This window comes from Rhinoderma darwinii, chromosome 13 (assembly GCF_050947455.1).
Source record: "Rhinoderma darwinii isolate aRhiDar2 chromosome 13, aRhiDar2.hap1, whole genome shotgun sequence".
NCBI classification, from domain to species: Eukaryota; Metazoa; Chordata; class Amphibia; order Anura; family Rhinodermatidae; genus Rhinoderma; species Rhinoderma darwinii.
Window position 1 is genome coordinate 22,261,285 of NC_134699.1, and position 14,108 is coordinate 22,275,392.

Genomic DNA, 14,108 nt, shown 5'->3' on the forward strand with positions numbered 1-14,108 from the left:
CAAATAGCTCAATGACACTGAAAAAAACCACGATGTAGTCAGGTGACCCAGCAATCGTGTGTAGAGCATTATTAAAATATTTGTTGTCGGATTGGCTAGAATGTTCTTCTGCAAAAACCACATGATGTCAAATTCAGAGTTGAATCACAGCATATGAATAATTGAAGTATGCAGTCAGTAACTTCAAGGGTCAGTAACTATAAGGGTATGTGCACACGACCTATTTTCAGACGTAATTCAGGCGTTTTACACCTCGAATTACGCCTAAAAAGACGGCTCCATAACGTCTGCAAACATCTGCCCATTGCTTGCAATGGGTTTTACGATGTTCTGTGCAGACGAGGTGTAATTTTACGCGTCGCTGTCAAAAGACGGCGCGTAAAAATACGCCTGCGTCAAAGAAGTGCAAGACACTTCTTGGGACGTTTTTGGAGCCGTTTTTCATTGACTCCAATGCAAAACTGGTCCAAATACGTCCGTAAAAGACGCCACGAAAAACGCGAGTACTTACAAAAAGGTCTGAAAATCAGTAAGCTGTTTTCGCCCGAAAACAGCTCCGTCATTTCAGACGTATTTTGCGTTTGCACATACCCTAAGTATATATTGTCCTGGATACTAGTCTTGAAGAATTAGCCTTATTTGAATATTAACCTCTTAAGTTCTGAATAATAGCTATGCTTCCTCCCTCCCCCGTTACTTGTAATTTAATGTCACTAAACACTTTACTGTACAATGGGGGAGATTTACTACTATTGGCGCACCGCACCGTTCTCTCATGAGAGCGGCGTGCACTAGGCTCATGAACGGTGCAGACACTAAAGCCCTGCCCTACTTTTCCAGTGGCGCGGGGGCTTCATAAATATGACATTTGGCCCGAATGCCATATTTTTAAATTAATTTATGTCAGACAACTCTCTATATGTCCAATCTATAGAGAATATGCAAAGCAATAAAAACATCACCACAATTGCCTATAAACCCCCTCAACCATTGTTAAATGTAGGTTTTTGCTGTGGCTTTCTTAGGCCTTGTTCACACAGTGCAGATTTTGCATGCATTTTTTACGCAGATTTTGCATTCCAGGAGAGTAGACCTATAACGCCCTTCTTTATATGATTCTTCTGTTTAGGTTCCGTTCCTGGTTTAGGCTTAAAAAAATACATGCAAAATCTGCAGCAAAACTGCACTGTGGGAATAAGGCCAAAGAGTAATTTCAGTTTATCAAAAAATATAGCAAGTTATGTACAGAAAAGTTAGGTAATTTGTATATTTCAGCAGTACACAAGTTACATTTTATATTTATGTACCATGCCAGATTTATTTGCTTATGCACTGGTTTGAGGATTTCTTATATATTATTTATTATGTATTTATATTGATTGCTCTCGCATAAAAAGCTTTATGGTTTGTTTACTATAGATCCATCAGTATTGCTGACTCCGCGAACAACAGCTGCCACAAACTAAAGCAAAGAACTGGGGAAACCTGAGATATTCTGACCCAATGGCATGACACCTCATCAGGGTCAAAATTTAGAGACAGCATTTTTTTTGGACACGTTGCTAAACCAGAAAAAAAAAATACCATACATTATATTAGATCTTTTTTGATCTCACATAATAATACTGGAACAAAAATGTATAAATTGCAATCTGGTGTATGGTTTTAGTGGTGGTTTATGAGAAGCTTCAGTCTGTATGACTTTATCTGGGTGAGGCTGTGTGATGGGGCAGTCTGTTCTTCTTCCCTCTATCCTTCTTTCTCAAGATCTGACGAGGTATGCACATATACAGATATTCTATGCAAATAAAACAGCACATACAGTGCCCAAATAAAACAGTATATACCATGCCCAGATAAAACAGTATATACTGTGCCCAGATAAGACAGCACATGTAGTGCCCAGATAAGACAGCACATGCAGTGCCCAGATAAGAGAGCACATGCAGTGCCCAGATAATATAGAACATACAGTGCCCAGATAATATAGCACATACAGTGCCCAGATAAGATAGCACATGTAGTGCCCAGATAAGATAGCACATGCAGTGCCCAGATAATATAGCACATACAGTGCCCAGATAATATAGCACATACAGTGCCCAGATAAGATAGCACATACAGTGCCCAGATAAGATAGCACATACAGTGCCCAGATAAGATAGCACATACAGTGCCCAGATAAAATAGAACACACTGCCCATATAAGACAGCAGATACAGTGCCCAAATAAGATAGTACATGCAGTGCCCAGATAAGACTGCACATACAGTGCCCAAATAAGGCTTAGTTCACACCTGTGCTTGGGCTCCGTTCTGGCGTTCTGTCTGAGCTTTCTGTTAGCACGAAGCCCTGATAGACACAAACGGAAACCATAGGCACCGCATCCGTCACCAGAAACGGAAACCTGTGGTCGGTCAGGGTTCCGTTCTGACTGAAAGCTCTGACGGAAGGTCGGAACAGGACCAGATGGCGCAGATGTGAACGAAGCCTAAGACAGTACATACAGTGCCCAGATAAGATAGCACATGGACAGTTGGCAACCCTTCCCCTCTTACTATATAGTAGCTGCACACAGGATCCTATGGTTGACCCAGATTGCAACATGATAATGAAGTTTAGCCACAATAGCAGCAGTCAACCCCATCTGAAACAGACAGGCGTGTAGATTATTTACTGCTGGGGTTTTGAGTGGATTATTCCACAAGCATCCTACTATTCCCTAGAAGAGTTTGTTAAGCGATTCAAAGTAGGCATCCATTTATCTCTACATAGCTGGAGAATGGATCCTCTACATCATTTCTCCGATGGGTCCAAGGTAACCCAATATCAAGCATTTCCAATTGATTACCCATGAACAGAAGTCTGGTTCTGTTGATGAACAGGGCCCCCAAACTGCCATGTGCCATTTATAATACTGGTGTCTACTTATGTGGTAGAAGGGCCTTTTGCCCCCTCTCAGGCACCAGGGCCATAGTGTGACTACTTTCTCTGCACCCCCTATAGCTACACCCCTGAAGGTAGCAATTCCGACTAAAGATCTATATTAGGGAATTCCCTTATTTACAATCATAGGTTACATAGTTACATAGTTACATAGTTACATAGTTACATAGTTAGTACGGCTGAAAAAAGACACATGTCCATCAAGTTCAACCAAGACAAGTTCATCAAAGACAAAATGGTTTTCCAAATAACTGTTTTTGTTTTGCAAAAAGGATCTGAGATCTCTTGTCTATGAATTCAGTTCTACAAGATGTGCAAATATGGGTTTATATAATATCTCTGACATAAACATTACCATGGCATCTCTTGTAATTTAATCACAGAGACAATCTCAGGGAACTAATGTCTTCATAATATCTTGGGCTGTGATGCTTGCCAGATCTCTCCCTGTCCCCGGGGCTCTTACATTCTGCACGTGTGGCTTTCTTGTTCAATATAAAGGGGTTCTTCTAGTATGTTTAGATAAACCTCAACAAGATTCCCATCATAAAGATTGTGTGTACAAGAAGACAAACACCCCTGTACGAGAGCAGTGGGGATTTACACCTGTAATCCCGAACACCAGTCCTCATTTCATTCCTGTCACATAAACATAGATATATATATATCTTGTTATGCAGAGAGTTCCGCAGATCACGAAACAACGACCCGTAAAGATTTATTGCCATAATATAACATGAAATTACAGAGACTATAGACACTGTGAAACTACTCCAGTGATGTATAAGGTTCTTTATGGTTCTCGTCACGCAATAGACGTGAGCATAAATCCCCATTATGTAATCTTTAGTCTTGTCTAATGCTTCATCTATTGCTGATCTCTCGGAGATCCTGAGATTGTATGAATTACAGCAGTTCACTGCATCTCATATTTGTAGCCCAGACATCAACCACAGCGACATGTAGAATGTGGGTTCACCATTGGTGAACCTATAGTAAGGCTTTGGAGAATAGCATAAATAGCAGTTCCCTAAAAAAATAAAAATAAAGCACTCCCATTATGTTCCGACCTGAGACTATGATGTAGGTTGGCAAAGCGCAAAATGTAAGCACATAATTTTTGTATGGGGGAAGGGAGGAGGCCAGCCCTATTGGGTCCTCAACAGGGTGTCCACATTAGTTGGCACTTAACCCATGGTACCTTTACCTAGGTTACCATTCAAGTGGTTCTCTAAGATTAGTTATTCTATTTCCTTTTCGCTTATATAGTGCCAATATATTTGCAAAATATGCACAATGATAAGGTTGTTACGTTCCGTTAATGATTCAAATTTACTGCCTGAAGTAGAACGATTAAAATATTGTTTAATTGATAAATCTTTAAAAATGAGCTATCCTAGCCCTCATTACAATAGAACAGGCTTCAGATACGGTGGTCAGTCATGAAGAGAGGAATACTCGTGTGATGATGTTATTCCAACCACCAAGCAAAAACTCTCCTCTTATAGTATATTGCACTGACACACCTCACTGAAATAGGGGATAATCCAACGCGTTTCCGTGCCACTAGTACAGGTGACACATCATCAGGGATTATCAATTCGGATTATTTATTGTTTCATCTATTACTGCCGTTAAGCACAGTTGTGTGCTAAATTGAACCTCACGGCGCGTGTACGACTCTAATGCATTGGCCGCACACGCGCCGGCGAAGTTCCGGTCTATTTGACAGGCCAAAGCCCACCCACTCAGCTGACGTAGCTGAGGCCAGGCACTAACCCGCAGTAGCCACGTCAGAATATGACGTTGCAGGAAGAATGCCGAGCCTCCTATCCAGCAGCCAATCAGCTATTCATTTCAACGCTACAGCGTCCCACGTTGCCTAGGAGATCTCCAGGCGGATCATATTCACTGCCGTATGAATTCAAAACCTATACACAGATGCAGCTCAGACGAGAGACACAGAAAGAACACACAACGCAACAAAATCGCCACACATAGACATAGGGGAGAAACTTAAAGACCTCTGATAGGCCCAAAGGGCCAATACCTGAGGGCACGCCGGAACTGCTCGACCATATCCGACTACAAGATTTCGGCTCATGAATTAGAAAACAGATTTTGGCGGAGAGGGTATCCGAGACAAGTACTTAAAGATGCATATCAGAATGCACTAGGTAGAAATCGGGATGATCTATTGAACCCTAAACCGAAGGAAGTGGAGGAGGAAATGGTTAGGGTCATCGGTACCTTTGACTCCTCTAGTGTGGAGGTTCGGTCCATCCTACAACGCTTTTGGGGCATTCTGCAAGCCGACCCAGACATTGGGGGTTTGGTAGGGAAATCTCCCATGATTACTTATAGACGTGGATGTAATGTCAAGGATCGGTTAGTTCATAGCCATTTAAATATCCAGGACCCTGTTGGCACCTGGTTGAATCGTGGCTTAAAAGGAAGCTTTAGATGTGGGTCCTGCAAAGCCTGTGAGTCAATACTATGCAGCAGCAAGTTTAGAAGTACCATTACGGGGAAAAGTTTTGAGAACAGGTCCTACATAAATTGCAAAACCAAGGGGTTGGTGTATCTAATTACCTGCGACTGTAAAAAGCAATATGTAGGGAAGACTAAAAGGGAATTCAGAAGGAGGATTAGAGAGCATATTGGGGATGTTAGGCGACAAGAGGATACTTCAGTGTCCCATCATGTCTGGGAGTGTCATGGGGGTTTCTCCTCAAACCTTAAATTTCAAGGGGTGGAATGCATCAGACAGACAATAAGAGGTGGTGACGTGGATAAAAGGATTATGCAAAAAGAAGCGCAATGGATCCATCGTCTTCAAACCATTTGTCCCCAAGGTTTAAATGAACAGATCTCCTTTGCCTGCTTCCTATAGTATTTCTCTAGTATGTTTATAATACTCGTTCAAATTCATATGTAAAATCCTACCACTTGTTGTATATCCCTAAGCTTTTTTCACGGTCTTTAGAGCTATATATTATCATAAGGATTAATATAAATCTTGCAGAATACTCCTTTGATATCTGACACAATATTCTGTCATTAAGGCCACCAATGTCACTCTAATATGTGTCCATAACCTTTTGGGTGCTCATTGGTTTTTTGTTTGTTGTTTTTTGTATGTAACTATACGGTAAAACATGGATCACATTAAACAACTAATCTCATCTAGCATAAGATCACACATTCCAACCAGCTATTATGTTGGTGGCGTTTTTTGCCAAGTATATTGAATACAGGTAATCTTGTGACAAGTGTTCAACATGCGGCGTGATATGCGGTTTTTCAGCGATATGTGGGCATGTCTCCCATTGTGGGAACGTGCCCATCTTCCTATCAGAGGTCTTTAAGTTTCTTCCCTATGTCTATGTGTGGCGATTTTGTTGCGTTGTGTGTTCTTTCTGTGTCTCTCGTCTGAGCTGCATCTGTGTATAGGTTTTGAATTCATACGGCAGTGAATATGATCCGCCTGGAGATCTCCTAGGCAACGTGGGACGCTGTAGCGTTGAAATGAATAGCTGATTGGCTGCTGGATAGGAGGCTCGGCATTCTTCCTGCAACGTCATATTCTGACGTGGCTACTGCGGGTTGGTGCCTGGCCTCAGCTACGTCAGCTGAGTGGGTGGGCTTTGGCCTGTCAAATAGACCGGAACTTCGCCGGCGCGTGTGCGGCCAATGCATTAGAGTCGTACACGCGCCGTGAGGTTCAATTTAGCACACAACTGTGCTTAACGGCAGTAATAGATGAAACAATAAATAATCCGAATTGATAATCCCTGATGATGTGTCACCTGTACTAGTGGCACGGAAACGCGTTGGATTATCCCCTATTTCAGTGAGGTGTGTCAGTGCAATATACTATAAGAGGAGAGTTTTTGCTTGGTGGTTGGAATAACATCATCACACGAGTATTCCTCTCTTCATGACTGACCACCGTATCTGAAGCCTGTTCTATTGTAATGAGGGCTAGGATAGCTCATTTTTAAAGATTTATCAATTAAACAATATTTTAATCGTTCTACTTCAGGCAGTAAATTAGTGCCAATATATTTGCAGCACTGCACTGAGAATGACATTCACATCAGTCCCTGTCCCCAGTGGGGCACACAAAATAATGGTCTGAAAACCTGTACATACCCAATAAAGTACTTCTCAAAGCTCAGAGTTTGCTACAATGGTATTCAGTCTAGACAATCCTCTGTGAGCTAAATACATCAGTAGCTCAAATCTCTCTCCTGGTAGGTAAAAATGTCTGTTTTGCCTAGAGTGGATACAATTTTAGCAAATTCTCAGCTTTGAAAAGTATTAGATCTGTATCTACATCTGGATGTAAACAATTTCCCCATTCACTGACAGCATACAGAGATCTTGAATATGGTAATACGCGAAACACAGCATATCAAAAAGTTGCAAAATGCAACATTATACAATTAATATTTACGTGAGACTGGAAATCCTCTTTAATGTTTAGTGTATTTGATTTAATAATTCCAATCCATGGCTGTGAACATAGACAATAATGTATGTGCATCATCTTTAGAGGAAGCTGTATGGGCAACTTTGTGTAAGGCAAAATACACGTTGCCCAACAGCACCAGTCCCTGAGATGTGGGCTCGGGGTACGGTACTATTATGCCTACACACTCTTGCCGATACAACTGCCTCTATGTTCTGTTAAAGGATTTTCCCATCAGGACAACCCCTACCCATATGCCTTATTATAACATATGGACGTCATAAGGGGATCCCTGATATCTGAGCGGCCGCCCATCAAAATTAGCTCTTTTCAGGTGGTCTCGGAAATTGAAAGTGACCCATTTCACCACCACAGTGGTCACTCAGATATTATTAAGGGACCAATAACGTCTCTGAAGCATACTTAATATTCATGGCTTTCTTATATTCATGAGGCAGTGATTCATTATGAATTGACAAGCTTCATACATATGAATATAACATGTACCGGGTGCAGATGACAGCGTGTGAATGTAAGACAGTGTTGGCACAGTATTGTCTTTATCTTGTATGGCATACATCTATTTTAATATGACATGCTTGTGTTTATTAGATTCATTCAGGCGTTTTATATGTTTGACCTTTTCAAAATAACTGATTAAATAAAAGAAAGATCTCTGAAAATCATTTAAAGGGCTCTCACGGTTTAATTGATGTGTCATTCACATATGGCAGAAAATGACATCCATTGGCAGCCAATAGCTCGAATTTGCATGTGAGGCCTATGTTAAATGAATGGGTTTCCATGCTGAGCAATGCTGACCTATGGAAATGCCGAGATGAGGACGCGGTGGGAGCATATGAATGTTTATCGAGTGACTGGAGAGGGGCCTGCACCCACATTGGGTCCTTGTGATGAGATCCAGGGAGTACTGCAGTATTGACCGCTGACTACATTGAAGTCAATGAATGCAGCACTTCCATAAATTGTGCCCCTATGTAAAGAAACACACCCTATCCATACAATAACAATGTAAGAGCTCAGAATAGGGATTAGATTGGTACAGCTAGTAAATTGTAATTGTTTAGCCATTCTCTTACTCTTGCTAAAAGTATAAAAACACCTTTACAAATGTAAAATGCAGTAGTGTAACGATCGCGCAGGCGGGGGTGCAAAAGCAACTTGGCCCGGAAGGAAAGGGGACATGCCCAGATACCCGGCAAGTACCACTTTCAGGTCTGCGTCCTCAGGGCGTGAATCGTGTGAAAAACTCTCTACTGTCCCTCTGTGCGTCTATTGCTGTGCCCACATCAAGTCACGGCACACAAGGCCTGCTGCATTGCATACAACATCCTAAAGCTGTCTGGTGGCAGAACGTTTTATGTTCCGTAGCACACACTTTGGATGCCGGGGCATGATGTGGCGGGGGGCCTTGTGTGCCAGGCTCTGAAGACAAATGGAGCGAGGAGTGGTGCGGGGAGCCAATGCTCAGGGAAAGGGAGAATTCAAAGGTGTGGCAGGGGCCCAGGGAACCCCTGGCACAAATGTTTCCTGTTAAATCTTTATTAGGGCTTATGCACACGACCATATTACAGTTCTGTACAACCTCTGAGTTGTAGAGCCATAATTAGGGTACCCATAGACTACAATTGTACCGCTTTTTTCCTACGTGAGTTTTTATTTGCTGGGTTCCATACAAATCTGCTGTATTATAAAAGTATTGTCTCTTAGAAGGCATATGGCACCGCACGGAGCACCATACTGCGGCACACAAACTCTGTGTGCCACCATACAGCTTCCCCCACACGTCTTGGCATACATTGACATGTGCACATGGCACTTCAGGGCCCCTGTAGCCCAGGGAAGAAGATGGTCACCAGTCCCCAAAGCTGGACGGCAAAGTCATTTACTCTGTTATATGAGAGAAGGCTTGGGAGGAACACAGAGTGTTTAAGCTGGATACACAGTTATAAATGAAGTCTCTACTCACTCATCATCATCTTGAGAAAACAAATTGTTCCTTGGCAAAGGGCACTGCAGCATCATAGCAGATGTATACATTATTAGATGCCACTACATGGAGTAATGGGTGTTACACTGTGTTGGAATAATGGGTGTTACACAAATGTTCATTCAACAAAGTTAAACCGTATGTGATTATTTAAAAACACTAACACGGTGGAGATGAAAGTGTTACTTCAATGTCTTTATGATGCTATAGCATGTACAGTGAAGGAAATAAGTATTTGATCCCTTGCTGATTTTGTAAGTTTGCCCACTGTCAAAGTCATGAACAGTCTAGAATTTTTAGGCTAGGTTAATTTTACCAGTGAGAGATAGATTATATATAAAAAAAAAAACAGAAAATCACATTGTCAAAATGATATATATTTATTTGCATTGTGCACAGAGAAATAAGTATTTGATCCCCTACCAACCATTAAGAGTTCAGCCTCCCCCAGACCAGTTACACGCTCCAAATCAACTTGGTGCCTGCATTAAAGACAGCTGTCTTACATGGTCACCTGTATAAAAGACTCCTGTCCACAGATTCAATTAATCAGTCTGACTCTAACCTCTACAACATGGGCAAGACCAAAGAGCTTTCTAAGGATGTCAGGGACAAGATCATAGACCTGCACAAGGCTGGAATGGGCTACAAAACCATAAGTAAGACGCTGGGTGAGAAGGAGACAACTGTTGGTGCAATAGTAAGAAAATGGAAGACATACAAAATGACTGTCAATAGACATCGATCTGGGGCTCCATGCAAAATCTCACATCGTGGGGTATCCTTGATCCTGAGGAAGGTGAGAGCTCAGCCGAAAACTACACGGGGGGAACTTGTTAATGATCTCAAGGCAGCTGGGACCACAGTCACCAAGAAAACCATTGGTAACACATTACGCCGTAATTGATTAAAATCCTGCAGTGCCCGCAAGGTCCCCCTGCTCAAGAAGGCACATGTACAGGCCCGTCTGAAGTTTGCAAATGAACATCTGGATGATTCTGAGAGTGATTGGGAGAAGGTGCTGTGGTCAGATGAGACTAAAATTGAGCTCTTTGGCATTAACTCAACTCGCCGTGTTTGGAGGAAGAGAAATGCTGCTTATGACCCAAAGAACACCGTCCCCACTGTCAAGCATGGAGGTGGAAACATTATGTTTTGGGGGTGTTTCTCTGCTAAGAGCACAGGACTACTTCACCGCATCAATGGGAGAATGGATGGAGCCATGTACCGTCAAATCCTGAGTGACAACCTCCTTCCCTCCACCAGGACATTAAAAATGTCTCGTGGCTGGGTCTTCCAGCACGACAATGACCCGAAACATACAGCCAAGGCAACAAAGGAGTGGCTCAAAAAGAAGCACATTAAGGTCATGGAGTGGCCTAGCCAGTCTCCAGACCTTAATCCCATCGAAAACTTATGGAGGGAGCTGAAGATCCGAGTTGCCAAGCGACAGCCTCGAAATCTTAATGATTTACAGATGATCTGCAAAGAGGAGTGGGCCAAAATTCCATCTCAAAATGTGTGCAAACCTCATCATCAACCACAAAAAAAGTCTGACTGCTGTGCTTGCCAACAAGGGTTTTGCCACCAAGTATTAAGTCTTGTTTGCCAAAGGGATCAAATACCTATTTCGCTGTGCACAATGCAAATAAATATATATAATTTTGACAATGTGATTTTCAGTTGTTTTTTTTAATATAATCTCTCTCTCACTGGTAAAATTAACCTAGCCTAAAAATTCTAGACTGTTCATGTCTTTGACAGTGGGCAAACTTACAAAATCAGCAAGGGATCAAATACTTATTTCCTTCACTGTATATTATATATTATATTAGCATTGCCAGCTATCCTGATCTCCTCGGAGCCCCCAGGCGCCTGCTTAGAAATATATGACCTGGTAATGACCCAATTTTTCAGTATTGACCATCTGTACAGCGCACGTCTCCTGATCCTGAGTATTGGATGAGATTCTAACCCTCTCCTCCAAGTCTATGGACATACTGAGTGTATTATTCGAGAATATATAAGATGCAATTATGATGGATTCAATAAACATGGGCTTCCAGCGCATACATTTGCAGCTAAACAGTATTGTATGTGACGTGCCCAAAAGCACATCCTCAGAAGATAAGTCTCCCTGGAAATGATATGGCTATATTGGCAATTATGGAAATGAGGTATATTGAACCAAAGGTGAACTCATGTGTCTATAAGGGCGCAGTTTACACAGCAATTCCCTTATATACCTCTATTATTAGAATAGATCCCTGTTAACCTAGAAAGATTGCTGTGACAGACTATTTTATGACTGCCTTTGTGATGTGCACAGGCTTGTTCTGCTGATGGACTTGCATAGCAGCGAGGAGGACTCACCATTGCCCGGCTCTTAGATTAGATCGCTCCTGCTCATAAAGAGTGATGTTGGTTAATTTCTGGGTAGGCAATTCCCTAATTATACAGGTGAAGAGCCCCATACTGGTGCTGGTTAACACTACCGACCACCTAACCACCTGGTGCCATCTTCTTTCCATGATCCTTGGGTTGCTGATGTCATAGGACCTGTGGAGAGGGAATCGCTGCACAGATTGTCACCCTTTTTAGAATAAGGGATGCCCCCTCTGGTCTGCCCCATCGGTACGTATGCCCATTATACCCTAATATACGAGAATATAATGCTATTAGATGTACCACATCCTTTGGATAATATTTGGCAAGTTGATTAAAGGGATTTTTCCCATCTGGACAACTCTTCTTTTAATGAAGACCCACTGGCGATCAGTTGATTGGCGTGGATCTGACAGCTAAATCCATGTAAGCAGTATGAAGCTGCAGGAGGCTGCAGATTTCTCCTGCAGTGGCCACTGCAGGAGAAGTGTGGTATTACATGGCACTCATTCAAATGAGTAAACAACATGGATATGTTGAGTCCTCCAGAGTGGGAGCTACCCCCAAACGGAATATGGACTAAGGTTTTTCCTACTGAGCCAACACTTTTAAATAGGAATTCCCTAATATATTGTTATTATGAGAACCATTACCATTAGCTGAATGAACACATTGTGTGTGAGCTGTGTTTTCCCTTATAACCTATTATTATAATCTAGGATAATATGGATGTTATGATGGATTACTCAACATTACCAAACAACCCACCCTGCAGCCATATAGCATTTAGGGATTGCTTCTGCTGCTAATGGGAGCGATTCTGGTAATATTATATTAAGGAATTGCTATTTAATAAATTATCTCATATTTTCTAAAAAAAACAAAACAGCTCCAAGCCGGAATCCCCCTCCCATGATTCATTGCTGTTTATTACCTACTCGACTGTCAGGCTTTTAACTGATTACATTCCTGGCTAGAAATTATTAAACTGTCCCTACGGAAATCTAATTTATTTGTGATAAATATAATGGAACAAAGGGTCACCCATTCCTGGGGAAATGAAGAAGGAATAATCAGCTTTGTTCTATTTATAATCCTCCACCAATGTAAAACTTGCTGAATAATTCAACGCAGTCGCTTGCTAAGCTAAAAATAGGCAGGCGAGCGTTTTGCGGGGGTGAGAGAGACAGCCAGCCGATACATGTGCGAATACGAAGTCATCGCGGCTGCAGCGTGACTAGGGGCAGGCAGCTCCCCAGGGCTATGTGTGAAAACATAACATCATTTATTCTTGTGAATTATTCCATCTTTGTGGTGCTTGCCAGCGACGACCCCCATTGTTTTTCTTGACCTTTACACGGTCCTCTTATTGATTCCCTTCTACTTGGTCCTATAGAAAAATGCGATGCTATAATGGATTAAATTGTGTTGTGTCTGAGTGCTGCCATCACAATGTCTGACACTCATTATTTCTCTCTCTGCTCAGAGATCTTCACCGTGACTACTTCAGCCGGTCTCCCTCCATGTACCTCCCCCACTTACAGCTTTATTCAGCTCTCTCCCATTATTTTTCTGTCAAAACGCATAAAATATCATAACATCTATCTATCTATCTATCTATCTATCTATCTATCTATCTATCTATCTATCTATCTATCTATCTATCTATCTATCTATCTATCTATCTATCTATCTATCTATCTATCTATCTATCTATCTATCGCGTAACTTGGAGCTCCTGGGCCCCAATGCAAAATCTATAACAGTGCCCCCCCCCCATACCATATATCATTTATAATACTGGTGTCTCCTTATGCGGCTGAGGGGCTTTTGGGCTTCTTCAGGCTCCGGGGCCCGGGTGTGACTGCTACTTCTGCACCTCCTATAGCTACACCACCATTGTCTATCTATCTATCTATCTATCTATCTATCTATCTATCTATCTATCTATCTATCTATCTATCTATCTATCTATCTATCTATCTATCTATCTATCTATCTATCTATCTATCTATCTATCTACTGTTATGCTTGCTGCAACCAATATGGTTGCAATTCCAGCTCCTGACTCTTAAAGGGGTTATCCGGGATGTGATTTTTTTGTATTAAGGGTGGGAAATTAAATAAATAAACCAAAAAAGAAACACTTACCCATACTTGCCCTTGGTGATCCAGCGCTGTCGCTTTGGCGGCACTCCCGGCGGTTGTTTACATGGATGTAGCATGTAACCGCTGCAGCCAATCGGAGAGCTCAGCGGGGTTCACTGGTGACGAATCGTATTTCTGGCATAA